Source organism: Coenobita brevimanus, chromosome 23 (assembly GCF_032717465.1).
Source record: "Coenobita brevimanus isolate Jiangsu-jjx chromosome 23, ASM3271746v2, whole genome shotgun sequence".
Taxonomy (NCBI): Eukaryota; Metazoa; Arthropoda; class Malacostraca; order Decapoda; family Coenobitidae; genus Coenobita; species Coenobita brevimanus.
The window spans coordinates 63,356,437-63,376,941 of NC_136976.1; the positions used below are offsets into that span (position 1 = coordinate 63,356,437).

Below are 20,505 nucleotides of genomic sequence, written 5' to 3' on the forward strand. Positions count from 1 at the left end.
TCCCTGTTTCAACCCAACTTTCAAAGAGAAAAATTCACTTAGTTCACCATCCACACGCACTGCGGCCTTCGCACCATCGTACATACTCTTCACAGCATTCAACAACTTCCCATCTACTCCATATATTCTTAACACTTTCCACAATCCTTATCTATCCACCCTGTCATATGCTTTCTCCAAATCCTTGAGGGCCGCATACAACTTCTTTCCCTTCTCTAGAAACTTTTCCACTAAAGATCTAAGAATGAATATCTGATCTACACAACCTCTTCCCTTCCTAAAGCCTCCCTGTTCTTCTCCAACTAATTTCTCTGTTCTTTCTCTAACTCTGTCTATAAGTATCCTACCATACACTTTTCCTATTATACTAAGAAGACAAATGCCCCTATGATTACCACACACTTCTTTTTCTCCTTTTCCTTTGTACAAGGGAATAATTATACCTGACTTCCAATCCTCAGGAACTCTACCTTCCTCCCAGGCCAATCTGCACATCTTCCACATCCATTCTACTACTATCTCCCCCCCATGCTTCAGCATTTCACCACACACTCCATCAATTCCTGGGGCTTTCCGCGATTTAACTTTCTTCATTGCTTCCACAACTTCTATCCTACTGATTTCTTCCTGTCTTCTCACCTCCCTCCTTCTCCCAGCCATTCCCCAGCCACTTATACTTGCATTACTTCCATCCTCTACGTTCAACAATTCCTTAAAGTGTTCTCTCCATCTGCTCACTTTTTCTCCCTTCTCCACTAGTAATCTACCATTTTTATCTTTCACTCCCCTGCTAACTTCAGTTCCACCCTGTCTTACTCTTTTCACTTCTCTCCAGAACATTTTCTTACAGTCCCTCCTCTTTACACTCAAATTCCTTCCAAATTCCTCATCCACTCTCTTCTTACTCTCTCTTACTAATCTTTTCACCTCTGTCTTCCTTTCCACATATAACTCTCTCTTCCGCCTCTCAACTTCTTCCACGCCCCTATTTCTCATCCATTCATTGTATGCTTTCTTCTTTTGTGCCACAGCCTGTTTCACCTCTTCAGTCCACCACGCTGTTCCTTGCACCCCCCTCCGTCTTCTCTTACTTCCACACACCACATCACATGCTGCACATATTTCTTCTGTAAATATCTTACACACACCTTCCACGTCTCCCATCTGCTCCAATTCATATTTGCCCAATCGTTCCTCCACTTCTCTCTTATACTCTGCCTTTTTCTCATCCTCTTGTAACCTTTCCACTCTCCTTGCAACTACTCCTTCCTCTCGTCTTTCCCTTCTTCTATTCCTCCATCTCACTTGCATCCTAATTCTGGCCACCACCAAGTAGTGGTCAGAAAGTCCACTCCCCCAACCTCTATACACTCTTGCATCCTTTACACATCTTCGCATCCTTTCATCCACACACACATAATCAATCATTGCCTTCCTTTCATTCAGTTCACCACCCACCCTTCTCATCACTCGCCATGTATACCTGTGAATCATTTTATGCCTGAAGAGGGTATTGGCTATCACCAACCCCCTCCCAGCACAAATGTCCACTAACGCACTCCCATTCTCATCTATCTCGGCAGGCACACCCCACTCACAAACTATTCCATCCACCTTCACATTACCAACTTTACCATTCATATCACGAATCAAAAACACTCTCTCATTCCTTCCAAACTTTTCCATGCACACTTCCACATTTATCCAGAACTCTTCTCTCACTCTTCTAGCACGATCTTGCGTTGGCGCGTACACACAGACAATCGCCCACATTTGTATTCCAACTTTCAACTTTACCCAAACAATCCTTGACCCAACTGATCCATACTGTCTTATGCTCTTCTTCCATCTTTTACTCACAACTATACACACTCCTTCCTTTGCCCTCTCATTCTCATCTACTCCTGCACATATACCCCATCCATACTCCCATTCTCTCACACTTTCTCCTCTCCATTTTGTTTCAGTTATTCCACATACATCCACTTTCGCACCCTCAAGCACCTGGACAATCTCTCTCTCTTTCACCTCATCATTCGCTCCTCTTACATTCCATGTACTCATTACCAAGTCCTTTGTCCGGTCCTGGGTCGTCATCGTTTGGTCAGTCCTTGTCCGAGGCTTCTTGTTTGTTTTTTTAGTTAGTTGTTTTCCGGGGAGGGGCACTAACCCTCCGCCAACCCTTTTAGTCGCCTTTTACGACAAGCAGGGATACTGGGGGAGTATTCTTGAAAAACCCCCTATCCCCAGGGGTAAAGAGAATAAATAGAAGCATTTTAGGTAGGTGGGGGCGCTCACCATCAACTCACTCGATGTAGTGCTGCTCTCGGGTGACTGCCTTTTCCTCTCTTCCTTCTTTCCCTCTTTCCTTCTTTCCTCTTCTGTCTTTCTTTCCTTTATTCTTTCCTCTTCCTTCTGTCTACGGGTGACTCTACACTGAGTGACAGGCCAAATGATTTCTTGTACACCAGGAAACCATTTACTACTCTGGGTGGTAACCATAAAATCAAATTATGGTGCCTGTTGGTTTGGTGAGTAATTAACACGCTCTAATGGGATTGAGCCGGCACAGGTTTATTTTCAAGGGGTGGTTGGGGTTTATTGCTCACGTAATGTCACTCAGGGATGAGTGTGACTGGTCATTCACATCTTAAATGTCAGGACCAACTTGCCTAGCCCGGAGCTCTTACGCTTATGGGGCAACACAGGATTAGATGATGAAGATTTTATTTCCTTACTTACGTGATGGAATTACTGAAATTTTATAGTGTTTGGTTTACTCGTATTTTGTAGAAGGGGATGCCGAGGGAAACCCTTCAAAATAATTATGACGGCAATAATTTCTTTCACTTCACTCGTGTCGTATCGTCTGTTTACGTTAACTACCACCTGACGAATTAGATCAACGGGAAAGATATTTTCGAACTGGAGGGATTATGAACTGGAGGCTTCATAAACCCTTTCACTACTCGAAATCACCCGTAAATCTAAAGAACTCACCTAGAGACAGCAAAACAGAAAAAAATAAAAAAATCCTGTTTTTCGGGTGTTAGGTGAGTGAAATCTAAAGGGAATTATTTGCTCAGAAGTATTGTAGAGTGCCGGAGGTAGACAGAGTGAAAAAAAAAAAAAAAGTGACGATGTGGATGTAAGGAGTTTCTGATAAAAATTGGATACCTAAGTTTAGACTGCTCGTTTATTCATTCGAGTGCCAGGGATTAATGCGTTTGAGATCTCTCCTGAGGTGTTAATTTTATAAGCTATTTTATATTATTTCTGTGGGTGTGATGACTGCAGACTATAAATAAAATACTTGGCTGTAGAGGTTTATGCATTCTGTGGAGAGTGCCAAACGATAGCAAGTATGAAGGCTGACAGAGATAATTAGTTTTTTTTTTATGTATATAATCTTAGGAGTTGGGGAGAGTTAATGCGTTTGAAGTGTGACAGGGATTATTATAGTTCTAGCGCACGGCGAGCATGTGAGGCAGGGCGGTGTGTCGTGGGAGGAGAGAGAGAGAGAGAGAGACACACACACACAGAGAGAGAGAGACAGAGAGAGAGAGAGAGAGAGAGAGAGAGATGAAGTTCATGGTACACCTACAAATTTTTTTTAGTTTTGTATAACGATGCTTGTCAGTGACCTTGAAGGTGTAGAAGTTGTGATAGAGGCTCTTATTTTAAGTGACATGCGGCTTCGTAACACCTCTTCATTTCCTACTTATTTTACTCATTGCGCCACAGTATTCGCTTGTATTTCATTCATATCAGTTAACGTACAAGGGGGTATTGAAGGGTAATATTCAGAATGAATCGCTAAGAAAGAAGTGCTACGAAGCCTCTAATGCCACTTGTAATGTCACTTAAAGTCCGTTTAGACGTATGTATGTTATGTATTCGAACAAAATATCTCATACTTTCCTGATCTATAAAAAAATGAGATGTAAGTGTGGAGATGGGGAGAAGTGATTGGATTCAGTGCAGATGGCTCAGGTCAAGGTTACGGGTAAACGTGACTTTGGAGCGTGACATCACTGTGTTCTCTGAGCGCTTTTCATGTAGTTTTTACTCTCGTCTTTACTCACAAAGCTATCATACACTTAACACCCTAATAGGGGTAAATACAGATGCAACGAATAATATATATATATATATATATATATATATATATATATATATATATATATATAAATTGTTGAACATAGAGAATGGAAGTAATGCGAGTATAAGTGGCTCGGGAATGGCTGGGAGAAGGAGGGAGGTGAGAAGACAGGAAGAAGTCAGTAGGTTAGAAGTTGTGGAAGCAATGAAGAAAGTCAAATTGGGAAAAGCCCCAGGTATTGATGGAGTGTGTGGTGAAATGCTGAAGCATGGGGGAGAGATAGTAGTAGAATGGATGTGGAAGATGTTCAGATTGGCCTGGGAGGAAAGTAGAGTCCCGGAAGATTGGAAGCCAGGTATAATTATTCCCTTGTACAAAGGAAAAGGGGAAAAAGAAGTGTGTGGTAATCATAGGGACATTTGTCTTCTTAGTGTAATTGGAAAAGTGTATGGTAGGATACTTATTGACAGAGTTAGAGAAAGAACAGAGGAATTAGTTGGAGAACAACAAGGAGGGTTTAGGAAGGGAAGAGATTGTGTAGATCAGATATTCATTCTTCGATCTTTAGTGGAAAAGTTTCTAGAGAAGGGAAAGAAGTTGTATGCGGCCCTCAAGGATTTGGAGAAAGCATATGACAGGGTGGATAGACAAGGATTGTGGAAAGTATTAAGAATATATGAGGTAAATGGGAAGTTGTTGAATGCTGTGAAGAGTATGTTTGATGGTGCTAAGGCTGCAGTGTGTGTGGATGGTGAACTGAGTGAATTTTTTTCTTTGAAGGTTGGGTTGAAACAGGGATGTGTCATGTCTCCATGGTTGTTCAATCTGTATATGGGTAGGGTAATAAAAGAGATACAAGGTAGGGCAGTGGATGTTGGAGTGGCCCTAGTGAGAGAGGGTAGTGTTTGGAAACTCCCTGTACTGTTGTTTGCAGCTGATACTGTGTTGTTGAGTGAAGACGAAGGAGAACTGCAAGGTTTGGTGGTTGAGTTTGGGAGAGTTTGTAAGAAACGGAATCTAAAGGTGAATATAGGGAAGAGTAAAGTGATGGTCTTTGAGAGAGGTGAAGTCAGTGAATATACAGTGAGGTTGGATGATGAGGAAATGGAAAATGTATGTTTAAGTACTTCGGGAGTGTGTTGAGTAAGGATGGAAGTTTGAAGGGTGAAGTGCTTGAAAGGGTACAACAAGGAAGAAAGGTTGCTGATTCCTTGAAAGCAGTGATAAGAAACAGGGAAGTGAGCATGGAAGTGAAAAAGTTACCACATGACAGTATTGTGATACCAGGTCTAACGTATGGAAGTGAAGCTTGGACGTTGTTGGAAGGACACAAGTCAAGAATGAGAGCAGTGAAAATGAGTTGTTTAAGAGGAGCCTGTGGAGTCACATGGAGAGACAGGCTGACAAATGAGGATATGTAGAGGCGTTGTGGTGTGGATGTGGATGTGATAGGAAACGTTAGGAGGAACATACTGAGGTGGTTTGGCCATGTGGAGAGGATGGAGGGTGAGAGACTGACGAGGAGAGTGTATGTGAGTGAGGTGGAGGGGGGGAGAGGGAGGGGGAGGCCGAGGATGAGATTGAGGGATGGAGTGGAGAGGTATATGAGAGAGGGGTATGTGAGTTGGGAGCAGGGCAGTGAAATGGCGGGAGACAGGGCGACTTGGAGGCGATTTGTTTGTGGCCACCCCGTACGGGATTGGGGCGTCTGGCAATACACATAGATAGATAGATAGATAGATAAATAGATAGATAGATATATAGTATACACTCATGGTAGTTAACACCCACGCAGTGTTTACTTTCATATTCACTCGCAAACCAAAAATACACCAACAGCCAAATAAGAGTAAATGGTCGTGTGATGAAGTCCAAAGAAAAGTAGTAGTTAACGGCAACGGAGACAAGTTAGTGAACCCACGTATGGTTTGAGATACTTGATGAATATGTGGCCTGGCTCTTGGCACCTGGCGTAATGCTGTGGTGAGGCGCTGTGTGATTGGTGGATGGGTCACCCCTCTCTCTCTCTCTCTCTCTCTCTCTCTCACACACACACACACACACACACACACACACACACACACACACACACACACACACACACACACACACACACACACACACACACACACACACACACACACACACACACACACACACACACACACACACACACACCTTCGTGCACTTCTGCCATGCCTTACCTCACTGCCGTTTGGTTATAGCCTCCCCTCAACCTTTCCCGTCCCCTCTCTCCCGCCTCATCTCTCCCGCCTCATCTCCTATACTAGTCCCCTCATCCATTACCCCTCTATGGCCGTGAATCTCCTTATGTCCTCCATCCCACCATCTTCAGCATCCTCTCCCATTTTCACTTCTTCCTCCTCCTCCTCCTCCTCTCTCTCTCTCCCTCCCTCCCTCAACCAGTGTGACTTCCCCTTTCCTTTGCCCCCACCAGCTCTCCTCTTCCTCTCCTCGTCTTGTCACTTTCACTCCATTTCTTCTGTCCTCTTTCCCCCTCCATCCCATATTATTTCCCCTTCTGCCCGCTCCCAAGCTTCCCACTTTTCCTCTCACCCACCACTTTTCCCTTCTCTTCTTACTCTCACTTCCCTCTTCCCCTCCTACCTCCACGTTCCCCTTCCTCACTCCATTCCCTTTCCATCCTACTCCCTCAATTCCCTTCCCCTCCTATCCCCACCTTTCCCATTCCCTGCTACCCCAGCCTCTTCCTTTTCACCCCCCCCCCACCTTCCCTTCCCACCCCGACTTTTCCCCTCGCGTTTCTACCCCCATACTCCCCTCGTTGCCCCACCTCTCTCCTTGTACCGCCCCGTCCTTCCCCTCTTCCCTCCAGCCCTTCCCCTCCAACAACCCCGCTCTTCATGTTGTGTTGTGCCCAGTGCCCTAATGACCTCGCTACGCCCCTCGCCGCCTCCCCACGAAGCCCACGTTTCGTATTTGTCAAGGGTTTTATGCAGTGTGCAGGATAAACAAGTCATCTTACCATTTTAGTGATATGAGAGATCACTCTTGTTTTTTCTTTGTTCTTTTTACGTTTTTTTTTTTCTTCACGCTAATGTATGGTTGTGTTTGACAGATGTAGGTGTGAAAATAAAAGGATATCAATAAACAATCTTATTAACAACTTAAAGCTCAAGAATTTTGCAAGATACACCCCAGGTTACTCCCTCTCACATACAGTCTTAGTCCCATTCCATTCACCTCTGCACCGGGGACTTCCGCTGATGCCTAGGCGCTGTGGCGCTTCCTCACTGTATTTAGCATTATTTACACCTCGCTTACTTCGGATTTATGCTACATAGATCTATTATGATATTAGCCGATGCTGAGGGAGTAAGAGTAGCGTCAGTAGCACGCACCTCCTTATATACAGCATTAAAAATATCGTGTCCTATTTCATTGTGTAACTCTTGTGTCTAGTTTCACCCTGCGAAAATATTTATATATTACTGCCTCTTCATCGTTATTATCATTTAATTCCCCTGTTCATGGCTTGAGATCTAGAGCACATTTTTTTCTTTTTCCCACAAGTTCAAGGTGTCCTCGGTGTTGTGGGAATTGTGTTGCTGCATGCGGCACAAGTAGGCTAGTTGGCAGTGGGAGCGTTACATTTGTAGGGTGATTCACGGGTGGAGAGTTTCCGACTCCTCTGATACTACCCATTTAAGTCGCCTTTAATTACACTTAGTGAATACATGAGTAATATTCTTCCTCCTGTATCCCCAGGATGGATTCTAGGTGTGAGTTGGCGGTATGCAAAAGTACTATTATTTGTAGGTAGTTGAAGTTAGTGTTTGTCTTCGGAGCCGTATTCCTGATAACCAGACCCATAGTATTGATTAACCTGAACTGAGCTGCATTTTTTTTTTATATATAAAGTGGTGCGCAGTAATGCACTACACTTTTGTTACAGAGCTTATGATTATGATACCTCTACCATAGCAGTTAACACCTTCACATGAATTGTACCAGTACATTTTTTATTACATTGTTGTTACTACCTGACGATTTCATTTAGCTGAGGGAGAAGCAAATGGTAGTGAAGGGGTTGATGATGCAAACAGTTTGTAACCCCATCACTGCCAAAGGTGTTTCCAAAGTTGAGCAAGCAGGTTAGCCACTAATAAAATACATGTGAGGCACAGGGGGTTCAAGGTGTTAAGTGCCAAACGGAGTCGTATGCAGCTTCAACGTTCCTTAGCCTACTGTTGCTGGACACTGATGCCTAGAGTGAGAGAGAGATATTGTTAATGTTTACTTACTGCTATCTCGGCTTCTCGGTTATGTTTAGGTGTGTGCTACAAGCTTGAGAGTCGCCCAGATTATTGTGAATTGATGTCATAGTTATGTGCCAACTCATAGCAGTCCAGTCTGTTGTGGAATACCCGTTAATCTGTTGACACTGGTGATGTAGTCCGTACTAATTCGTGCATTGTTTAGTCGATTTGTATTCAACTCAAAAGAGACTGTTTGAATTTGATGTGGTTTAAATAGGCACCATTTACAACTGCAGTATGAGACTTTGTTCCGATCTAAATTCAGTATGGAGGCAGCGAGAATAAGCCCAATTAATACATCATCGGCGTGAAGGGTTATGCGTGTGTGTGTGTGTGTGTGTGTGTGTGTGTGTGTGTGTGTGTGTGTGTGTGTGTGTGTGTGTGTGTGTGTGTGTGTGCAAGGCTACCGAAATAGAATGTTTGGCACCCCTGGCGTTGATTCCACTTGTATAATCGCGAGCATAAGGGCATTATTTACGTGTATTGTGGCGAGGCCAAGAGATAGGGGGGAACTTGCGGGCTTCAGTGGCGAGGGAGAACAGCAAGTGAAGCCAAGCCTACGCTGCATTTAGGTACACACGTACCTTTTCTTCACTGCAATCAGTGGGTTGTATTCTACGTGGCTTTGGAGATTCCTTAACGCGTTTTTAGCGATATTCAGCACGTTACACCTCAGTATTCTCTTGAATATTATTGATACAGACCATTGTTTGTTTAAGCATTTATACATGGGCGGATCCAGGCTTCTGACCTGACAGGTTTCCAAAATTTGGAAACCTGGGAAATACCGGTACTTTAATTTTTTAGTTTATATTTCTTAAATTTTAATTTATAACATTTTTTCAAGTTTTAAATGCAACAAGTAGATCAATACAAAATTTGAATAGCGAAACAAATTCCGCTGTATTTAAAAACACTCGTAATGCTGCTCTCGGGTGATTGCCCTTTCCACTTTTCCTTCCTTCGTTCTTTCCTTTCTCCTCTGTGCTTCTTTTCCTTATTCTTTCCTCGTCCTGTCTACGGTGGCTCTACACTGAGTGACAAGCCAAATGGTTTCCTGTACACCAGGAAACCATTTACTTGGCTGGGAGGGAACCATATAGCCAAATTATGGCGCCTTGTGGTTTAGTGAGTAATTTAGGCGCTCCAATCAGATTGAGCCAGTGCAGGTTTATATCCAAGGGATGGTTGGGGTTTATTACTCACGTAATGCCACTCAGGGATGAGTGAGTCTAGACATCCTCATAATAAATATCAGGACCTACTTGCCTTGCCCCAGGCTCCTACGCTTCTCATGGAGTAACGCAGGATTAGATGATGATGATGATTTTATATATATATATATATATATATATATATATATATATATATATATATATATATATATATATTTTTTTTTTTTTTTTTTTTTTTTTTTCAACATATATGCTTAAATACAAGTAGGGCCTATACTTTATGCACTATTCAGAGTTCAAAATGCCAATAAATTTTAAACGTCGCCGGTGTTTTCTGCTGAAATGTGTATCACCTGATCAGTGCCAATGCTGGTTGAATAATGCACATGCAGGAGTGCCAGACCATTCAAAACATTCATGACCCATGTGAGTCGGCGAAGGGCAGACACAGATCTTTCTCATTGACAGGTCTGGTAGAGTAACGATGATCTTCAGCATCTCATATATGTTGGGGAAAAGCAATTTGTCTGTCTGTGACGTGTATGTATATTTGTCTGCCTTTCATGTGGTGGCATGTAAAATTCAAACGCGCGCTCACCTGCGGGAAAAATGGGACAGCGGCAAGGGGTCTCTTGTGCTGTTGTTGCCCGGTGCGCGCACATGTTGTCTGGGAGCCCGCGAAGGGCGCGTCCACACATGTAGTCGAACGTGTGTTGACAACACAGCTGGGAATATGTTTGAATACATGTATGCAGCAGTATTTGGACAGATGTATGCAAACATGTTACAGTGCAGCTTCAAACCTGCTGGCAGCAGAGGTGATGGAATAAGTGTGCCTATACGAGGCAGCTGAGGCTTCATCATGATGTTGCCAGCATGATCTGGACGCTGCTGTTCCCAGTATGTTTGCATCTTGATCGTTATTGTGTTGTTTACATGTTCCAGCACACGTGTGGACGCGCATAAGGAAAGTGGTTGCAGGGGAGACTATTGTGGTGGACGCTGGTGGTGGTTGCTACATGTTTTTTCTAAATATGAAAATTTGACATTTCCGGTTTCCGGAAAACGGTGGAAACTGGTCTAAATCCGCCCTTGTTTAATATACAGTATAAGGGAATGTTAGGATGTAATAATAAGTTGCTAAGGAAGAGGTGCCACAATACATCTTAGACCCAGGGATAAAATGTACTACACCTTCTGTTCTACTGGGTCTGCTTCAAGCTTTCCTCCCTGATGCTGTATATTAAAGAGAGTCTTTAAGCAGAGAAACCTACCAAGCCTCTCTCAGCATAGGAACATTATCGGGAAGACGCAAGTGAGGAGTAGAATAGTTGAACCGTTAAGCGTTTATGCAAACTTTTGTCCCGACAGTAGCCTGCTCTGTGCTGGTTTAAATTGTCTGACTAGTGAAATTAAAAACGTCGTCTTACTGCGCAAGTTAATCTTTGTTTACCTGTTGGTGTTGCATCTTGCAACTTCAGTGAAAGAAAAGGCATTGAATACTTCATATTTTTCAAGTAATTTGAGGTGCAAACGGGTCATTGGCAAGCCAGGTAACATTAGTGTACCGTATTTATTAACGTCGGTAAGTTTTAAGATCAGTCAACTTGCGACTGACATATTGCCCTACGAGCGCATGTCACGTAGCCAGTGACGTCAAGTCTTCTCCATCATATATATATATATATATATATATATATATATATATATATATATATATATATATATATATATATATATATATACTACTTTTAGAAGGGATAGTGCAAATACATGACAGTATCGTCACTTCATGTGGATTCAAACTTTAGGGCCTCTCAGCAACGTGCCTGAACCTTTGGTGTGTAAAGATGTTGACCATCTTGGGTTTTACCCGAGGAACAGTGTCATACGGCTTCAGTAATTAGTTGTTTAGCTTACGTTACGTAACATTACTACAGTTTTAAGCGGTTTAATACGACAATACACAACTGAACATTCATTGCGGGGCAGCAAGTAGTATGCAGGTCATACAGTTGAAGAAACCTGGCGTTTTAGAGAAGCAATTATGGTGAGCAGGAAGAGGCTGGTCCGAGGCGAGGTGAGGTACACGTGACAAGGGAATTAGGGGATTTGTGGTGTGGGAATCCAGTTGGCGAGTGAGTGATGGGAGTCATTGGTGCCACAGCTTACTCCGCGCCACACCACCGCACTACAATACTAAGGACAAAACTGTATCTGTCAAACTCCGGTGCTCTCTCCTTATAAAACGATTGACACGGATACAGATTTTCCCTGATAGGTGTGTGTATTTCAAGTGAGAATAGGTGTGAATCTTAATGGTAGTGCAACTTTTTAAAAAAGATAAAGAAAAGATAAAATAACTACATTCCGTCGTCCTGTGGAAGTTTTGTTTTTAACCTTGACAAACTGGTAAAACTGTGCTGTATCGTCGTGGCTGTGTAGCGAGTTGAAAGCAAGGTACGGCGTGCTGCAGAAAGTGGAGAAATTGTAACCTCAGCATTACTGTATGTGACAATATCAGAACTGATCCAAAAGAACCGGCTTTCCTCTACTTCTTTCACTATTATAGTTTCCCGTATGCTTAAATATCCGGCGGCAACAAGGATAAAATAGACATCATCGTACTAAACCGGGCTGAGGTACGAGTAAGTAAAATGCAGTACTGTATGGTTCACTGCCGGGTATTTCATGCTGTGTAAAAAGTAATAATTTAGAAATGCTTAGAGAGGGGGGGGGTAGAAAAAATTTTAGTACATCCCTCGTGATCTGCCTTACATAAAACAAACTCTGTTTTCTTGTAGTTTTAACTGGTTTATAGTGCCTGTGTTAGAGTTAAATGCGTCAAGACGGGAAGACCTTGGGATGTCGTCTCTTCATCGCCCCCTTTAACCCTTATGCTGATAAAGTTTCAGTTTTACTCACAGTATATACATGCGCGCACGTGTTTTGATATGTTTACAAGTTATATGGCACTGTTTTCCATGTTTTTTTCGGTATATAAGTTTCGATGGTAGAATAGTAAATCTGTTATCTTCAGTAAATTTTATACTTGGGATTTTTTTTTTCTGAAGTCTGCCCGTGTACGAGTCGGTCGATACATAGACGCTTGATTTAGTTGTCAGTATCATTTATGGAAATTATTATTCATGATGAGCGAAATATATGGGCCATTTTGTCATTAATCCTGAACCTGATTTGGTTCTTTCAGTAGATTTTAACGCAGGACAAGATTCAGAAATATGTTTTATCCTGGTCGACATTATTTTATTTGTTGTCTATTTTTTTTTTTTTTTTTCATGGTCTGTTCACCAGTGACCCCCAAAGACCAACGCATATCATGTATTTCCGTCTTGGACCCATGCTTCAGAGCGTTCTATTTGACCTGCAGTTGTTTACTCATTCTGAACTGCGCTTAAGTCCATTTGATTAGTTAGCAACGTAATTTGTTTATGTACCTCCCAAAAAATGCTCGTGTCAGGAGATTGTTGAATTACATGGGATAAAATGCGTACAGTACATTATTTTATGCACGGTAAGGTGGTGGCGACCATCATCCACTCACTTGATATAGTGTTGCCTACTTCTTCCTAAGGCTTTATCATTCTTTTTCTGTGCCTGCCCTCCTCTCTACCTATTTCTCCCATCTTTCCTGTCACTTCTTATTGCTTTTCTTTCCTTTACAGGTGGCTTTGCATTGAGTGACAAACCAAATGGTTTCCTGTAAGCCAAGAAACCATTTACATCGCCGGGTGGTAACCATATAACCAAGCCATACGTGCTCCCTACGTGTCAACAAGTGGGTTGTTGGAGGGTTAGTGCTCTTCCCTGTAAAACAACGCAGAGTCAAATGGCCACCCTTTACGGGATTATGGCGTCTGGCAGTAGATAGATAGATAGATAGTTAGATAGATAGCTAGACATATTTTCCAGAAAAGCAGAAAAGGCGTGTTGTTTGAAGATGGTTAAATTTATTTGAGATAAATTATACATATTATGTTTGAACCGTGTATATGAACTACAAAAGGCCTACTGCGTCCAGCCTAGTGTGTGTGACAAGAATGGCAAGGACGGGCAAGCTCCGACGGTGAAACCAAGTGTAGAGAGAGTATGGCATTTCACTCATGGCACTTCACAGTGTCCAGCGAGACTCATTGTAAAGCTGCATCATCATCTTGCCATACACCATTTTCTTTTTTCTTTTTTTCTTTTATTTATGTTGACACACACACACACACACACACACACACACACACACACTAAATAAGAATTTCCAATCAGTTTTTACAGCAGAAAATAATTCTGAGAGGGATGATATGGAACATGCATGCCCACACATATTACCAGATACACAAATATCAGAAAAAGAAATACAGGAGAAGTTAAGTAAATTAGACAAAGGAAAAGCAAATGGTCCTAATGAAATTTCATGTTGGGTACTACATGAATGTGCAAAGGAGTTAAGTAAACCATTATCTTTAATATTCAAGGAATCCATGGGACAAGGTAAACTATCTGATATTTAGAAGAAATAAAAAAATGTTCCCTTATTCAAGAAAGGGAATAGACAAAATCCACTCAACTACCGACCAGTTTCACTAAACAGTGTTGTAAGCAAGGTATTAGAAAAGCTTATAAGAAAAGTATAGGTAAATCATCTAGAACACAATATGATAACAGAAAGACCATTTGGTTTCAGAAAGGGAAAATCATGTGTTACTAATCTGTTGAGCTACTATGATAGAGTAACAGAAACATTGCAGAACAGAGAAGGATGGGTGGACAGTATCTATTAAGATTTCAAGAAAGCATTTGACAGAGTACCACACCAAAGAATTTTATGGAAACTGTACCATCAAGGAGGAATCCGAGGCAAACTGCATTGTTGGATACAAGATTTTCTCAAAAAAATAAAGTGAAATGAGAACAGTACTAACGGGAAATCACTCATCATAGAGGGAAGTGACTAGCAGAGTTCCACAGGGTGCAGTGCTGGCACCAATTATGCATTTAGTGTATATAAATGATATAGATAGCAACATTGGAAATGAAAGCCATCTGAATATGTTTGCTGATGATGCAAAAATACAGAGGAGAATTACTAACGCAGGCTTTGGTAGAGAGCTACAAGAAGAATTAAGTAAACTTATGAATGGAGCAATACATGGCAAATGGACTTCAGTGTGGACAAGCGTCATGTAATCTATCAATCTATCTATCTATTGCCAGACGCCATAGTCCCGTAAGGGGTGGCCATTTGACTTTGAGTTATTTGTTTTATGGGGAGGGGCACTAACCCTCCACCAACCCACTTGTTGACACGTAGGGAGCACGCATGGTTTGGTTATGTGGTTACCACCCAGCGTTGTAAATGGTTTCTTGGCTTACAGGAAAGCATTTAGCTTGTCACTCAATGTAAAGCCATCTGTAAAGGAAAGAAACGCAATATGAAGTGACAGGAACAAGTTTGGTAAAAGTGGAAAAAGACCTGATTGGGATTATAAGTTCGGAAGTAAAACCCTACACGCATCAGAAAGAGAGAAGGACCTAGGTGTGATTTTCAATAACGGACTATCTCTGGCTGACCCCATCAGTGTTTAAGGTACGGAACATGTATACACTGCTTGCAAATATGAGAGTAGCATTCACATACATAAATGAAGTCATGCTAAGATAGATAATAACATTATTCATCAGACCAACCCTGGAGTATGCATCAGTAGTCTGGAGTCATCTCAAAAAATACTTAGATAAGATTGAGAAATGTCAAAGGGCCGCTACAGGATGGGCACCAAGCTTAAGGGATCTAAGCTATGAAGAAAGACTAGAAAAACTGAACCTACCTACACTGCAGGAGAGAAGGAAAAGAGGAGACATGATTATGGTATATAAATGCATATCAGGGAAGGAGAAAGTAGATATAAATGATTACATAACCTATGGGGATGCATCAGCAAGAAGAAACTGCAAAAAACTGCATAAAAAGAGAGGTGATAAAGATGTAAGGAAATTTAGTTTCCCAAATAGGGCAATTGATCAGTGGAATGCACTACCGAATGAAATAGTGTGTGCCAAAACAGTTCATAAATTTAAGGATATGTACGATAAAAGTGGTTTAAGACATGGGACAGTACGAGCTTTACTCATTCCTGTAAAGATACAATTAGGTACGAACACACACACACACACACACACACACACACACACACACACACACTATTGATCTATCTGTAGCCAGAGACCATAATCCCAAAAGGGTGGTCATTTGTCTTTGAGTTTGTTGTTTTATGGGGAAGGGCACTAACCCTCTGCCAACTCTCCTGTTGACACTTGGAGAACATGTGTGGGTTGATTATATGCTCACCACCCAGGATTGTAAATGGTTTCCTGGCTTACAGGAAATTATCATCTTATCACTCAATGTAAAAAATGATAAAGGTGAAGGAAGAAATAGGTAACACTACATCAAGTGAGTGGAGGATGGTCACCACTACCAACACAGAGTACAAATACACTCAGCACATGCAAAACATATACAACACCAAACATTTGGACAAAACACATATTAGACCCGACCATACCTGACTGGAGTGATGTCACGATCAACCTAAGTTTTGTGACATTTGCACATAAGAGCATCTCTCCTGATACAACATTTTGATGTTTTGCATGTCTTGGTTTGTGTGTGTAAATACAGTATTATATATATATATATATATATATATATGCACATACATACATATATACAGTGTGTCTTCGATAAACAAAAGGGATAGGAACTGAAAAAGCCATTCGTAACTCAAAATCTCGTATATCAGAACAACTTCCCCATTGAAATACTGTATACAAATATACATAGAAAGGGCGGGATGCATCCCAGGACCCCCTTAGACCACCTCCCTATTTAGAAGTAAGTAATACCAGTAGAGGTAAGTAATACCGTAGCTGTAGATGTAGAGAAAGAGGTGGCCATTTTCTTGTACAGCAGGATCTCGCCAATAATGTCTAATTGGTGCCAGAAAAACACCGTTATTAGTGAAAACGTTATTTGCATGACATTATGTATGTGGTAGGTGGGGGTGCTCACCATCCACTCACTCGATGTAGTGCTGCTTTCGGGTGTCTGCCCTTTCCTCTCCATCCTTCTTTCCTTCCATTCTCTTCTGTCTTTCTTTCCTTCATTCTTTCCTTGTCCTTCTCCCTACGGGTGACTTTACACTCCCTTTTCTGTCTATCTTTCCTTCATTCTTTCCACTTCCTTCAGCCTGTGGGTGACTCTACACTGAGTGACAAGCCAAATGGTTTCCTTTGCACCAGGAAACCATTTACTATGCTGGGTGGTAACCAAATAACCAAATTTTGGCGCCTGGTGGTTTAGTGAGTAATTATTGCACTCCAGTCGGATTGAGCCGGTGAAGGTTTATATCCGAAGGGTAGTTAGGGTTGATTGCTCATGTAATGCCACTCAGGGATGAGTGAGGCTGGTCACTCTCATCTTAAATGTCGGGACCAATTGCCTAGCCCCGGGCTCCTATGCTCCTCATGGGGCAATGTAGGATTGGATGATGGATAAAATACATGTATAAAGGGTTTATTGGTGCTGCCACACCAAGACTTTTATCCACTTTTCCCACCTGGAGCCTTCCTAACACTACTTTTTTTTAGCTGAAATAATATGAATAGTTATTAAATCATCATGAGTAATATGAAACTCACCTTAAAGAAGTTATGAGGTGTTTGGTATGATGATTGTTTTGAGGTTTGCGCCTGGACTCTACTGCAGCGTACCCCCTGACCCCTCGCTGGCCTCATCCCCACTCCTGCCTCTCACGCCAGAGTCACCCACTTCCATCAGCACTTCATCAAACCCCATAAAGTCAAAATCTTCAAGAAAGTCGCCAGTGTCATCAGTGTCATTATGTACTCAACCCTTCTCTGTTGTTCTTCCTTGGTTGGCTGGCTTTGTGAAAGAGAGTGAATGATGAGTGACTGATGGCGGGAATTCACTCGATCATGATACTGTTTCTAGTATTTTCTTGAAATGTGATTTACAAGTCCAATAATTAGCCATTAACTCTGATGGCTGCTCTCTCTCTGTCTCAGCAGACTTGAGTTGTGACTGGAGTGCCGACCGGGCATGTTTAATGGTTTCCAGTGTTGTTTTATTCCGGGCATTGATAAAGAAGTTTATGACCTGTTGAATGTTATATTTCTTCCAGAATGCAGCAACAGTCATTATGTTGGGGGTTGCAGGTATGCCAGGTGGAGCAGGTGTCACGTGGAGCTGTGAAGGTGGAGGGGGAGGCAGATTGTGAGTCAGGTGGGGCAGTGGAGGTGGAGGGGACGGCAGCGGGCGAGTCAGGGGAGGTGGCATGGGGAGGATCCTCCATCTCCTCCTCACTACTGCTTACCTTTTTGGCAATTTCCGTCATCTCTTCTTGTTTGTCTGTTTCATTCCTCATCTTGTTATGGACTATTTGCAGTATAACAACATGGCATTTGTGAGATAACCGTTATTCAGGTGAATCCAAACGTTATCATAGAAACTGGATATCTGTTCTAACTTACTGTTATTGCCGAAAACTTTATTGTCAAAGTCATTATTGGTGAGATCCTACTATACATCTCCTTTTTCTTGGTCACAGTCCCAATGGTGGAAGCTGCAAGGCCTAAAGCACGCTCAATCTCTGAGACTCCCTGTCCCTCCTCGTGGCATCTTTTAATTTCCAATTTCCTCTCCAAAGGTAGAGTACGGTGCTGCTGCTTCTTTGCAGCGGGCTCACCTGATGCTGGAGATGATGCAGGGCGCTTGGGAGGCATGTCTAAACAATACGAAAAGGTGTAGAGCTGCGAAAATATCCTCATGTACAGCAAAGCTGCAATCGCCATCAAAACATGGACAATTCCCTGTCAGGACAATTCGCACCCAAGATGATTCCCTGTCATTCTACTGTATAAATATATTTAATATTAATTGATTAATACTATAATAACTAATTTAATGGGGAACTATCAACAGCGTAGGCATTGGATATTATTTATAATTTGCACTTGTAGTCAGTAATTAACTTGCTTCTGCCTTGCTGTAGTCGACTTTGAATTATAATCTGGCGTCTCCCATAGCTGTCTTCAGTAATTTTTATCGTAATTTTTGGATGCAGTAGGGTGAGATTGATTGATTAGCTGAGAATGTGTACGTAATTTGAAGATTATTCGTATTATTTTAGAGTATGTCGATCGTTCACTTGAGGTTATTAGGCATTTATATAAATGCCAATGTCTTATATGTAGCCTTATGTTAAACGATGAAGTGAAACATCATACATCAACTGATTCACGTTTCAATATATATATATATTTTTTTTCGTTAATACCAACTATTTAATGCCATATTTTACATTTATTGTATAAAGAGTAAACCACCATCTCCTTTTTAAGTCATATAACTCAAGAACTGATATTCTGTACTTAAAAGAAACTGATATGTAAATAAATGATGGGGAATTGTCCTGACAGCGAATTGTCCCAAAACCATGGACTGAACTGAGAAGCGCGCAAAAAATTGTTTATTAGAGGGGGGTTAGTTCGTTTCCTTGCTGCAAGTGAGCGCCAGTAATCCCTTTACTATCCGGACACACACTTTCCGGACTCCCCACTTATCGGACATTGTGGGCCTGGACCTTGAGAACCCAGAAATGGCCAAAAAAAGAAAAATATCCCCCCAAAATCTGAATTTTTTCCCACCCGTAATTTGAAATTGCTGCACAACGCTGAACAGCTGTTGACATCACGGCCCCTTCACCCCTTCCTTCCTTCCCCGTCCCCCCACCCCAGTCAGGGTTGTCATTTGGTATTTTTCATTACCAAATGTGGTCCAATTTGGTATTGAAAAGTTTGTTTGGTAGTGAATCAGCATGATCCATTACCAAACAGATTTGCACATGTATGAAGGTATAGAGAATGGAGACGGTGGACTGTCTGCTTTCTTTGATTAATCTGCTAGCATACATAACACAAAAACAAACATGCTGCTGATTATAAGGAGAATGATTATTTCCATTTGTACATATAATTAGTGAAGAATAAATGCTTCCTTTAAGAATTTGGTCATGAAAAATTAAATTTGGTAATGAAAGTTGAGGAGTTTGGTAATGTGGCCGAGCTCAGATCTGGCAACCCTGTCACCAGTTACTGCTCAAGCATCGTCGAGGGTGGATGTTTATCGCAGTGGAAGCAGCACGTGCTCGTTTTTGTGAATAAACATTGAAGAAACTGCAATACCTCACCACTAGACCACATGGGAATTTACAGTGTTGTGCAGTGTTAAGAAATTAGAATGTAGAGTGCAAAGGATTAAGTGTGGAGTGCAGAGTGGCGGTTGAAATTGGCGTGGCGCAATTAAGAACAGAATGTGCAGTGTTAAACAATTATAACTCCCAGTGCAAAGCATTAAGTGTAGCACAACACTGGAATACTGTTCGTGCTTCAAAAGCATTTTCACCACTACCAGAGCCGTAGAGGAGGCGGCCACAGACGTGCTGTAAGTACCCTGTAACACTATTAAATATTTTCCAAAACCACTTCTAATTCCTCATTGTCTGATTCCTTTTCATTTTCTTCATGCTCTATGTCCATTATTGGTGTGAATACGGTCTTAAATAGGTTTAAATAGGTGCTATGCATGTCTGGTAGGGAGTTATTTAGGTGGCTTTCAAAGTTAGGCTGGGTTAGGGTTCTTAAGTATCGGTCCAGCAGGCAGGGGCCCACTATCCGGACGGACCCACTTTCCAGACATGCCTTTGGCTCTATTACGTCGGATGGTGGAGGGATTACTTCATTTTGAATTTTTCGTATTTCCTTTCGTATCGCATTTCTTATCATTGAGACATACTTTTGTATTGTGGAATTTGTCCTATATTCATTGCTT

At 41.8% G+C, this 20,505-nt stretch overlaps 1 protein-coding gene across 1 annotated transcript in view; it reads left to right on the plus strand.

The window, feature by feature from the left end:
• The window catches only part of Usp16-45 (ubiquitin specific protease 16/45), a gene marked incomplete at its 5' end in the record, with an annotated part of 224,445 nt that overhangs the window by 48,656 nt on the left and 155,284 nt on the right, over window positions 1–20,505 (plus strand). The gene's annotated exons all lie outside the window — the stretch shown is intronic.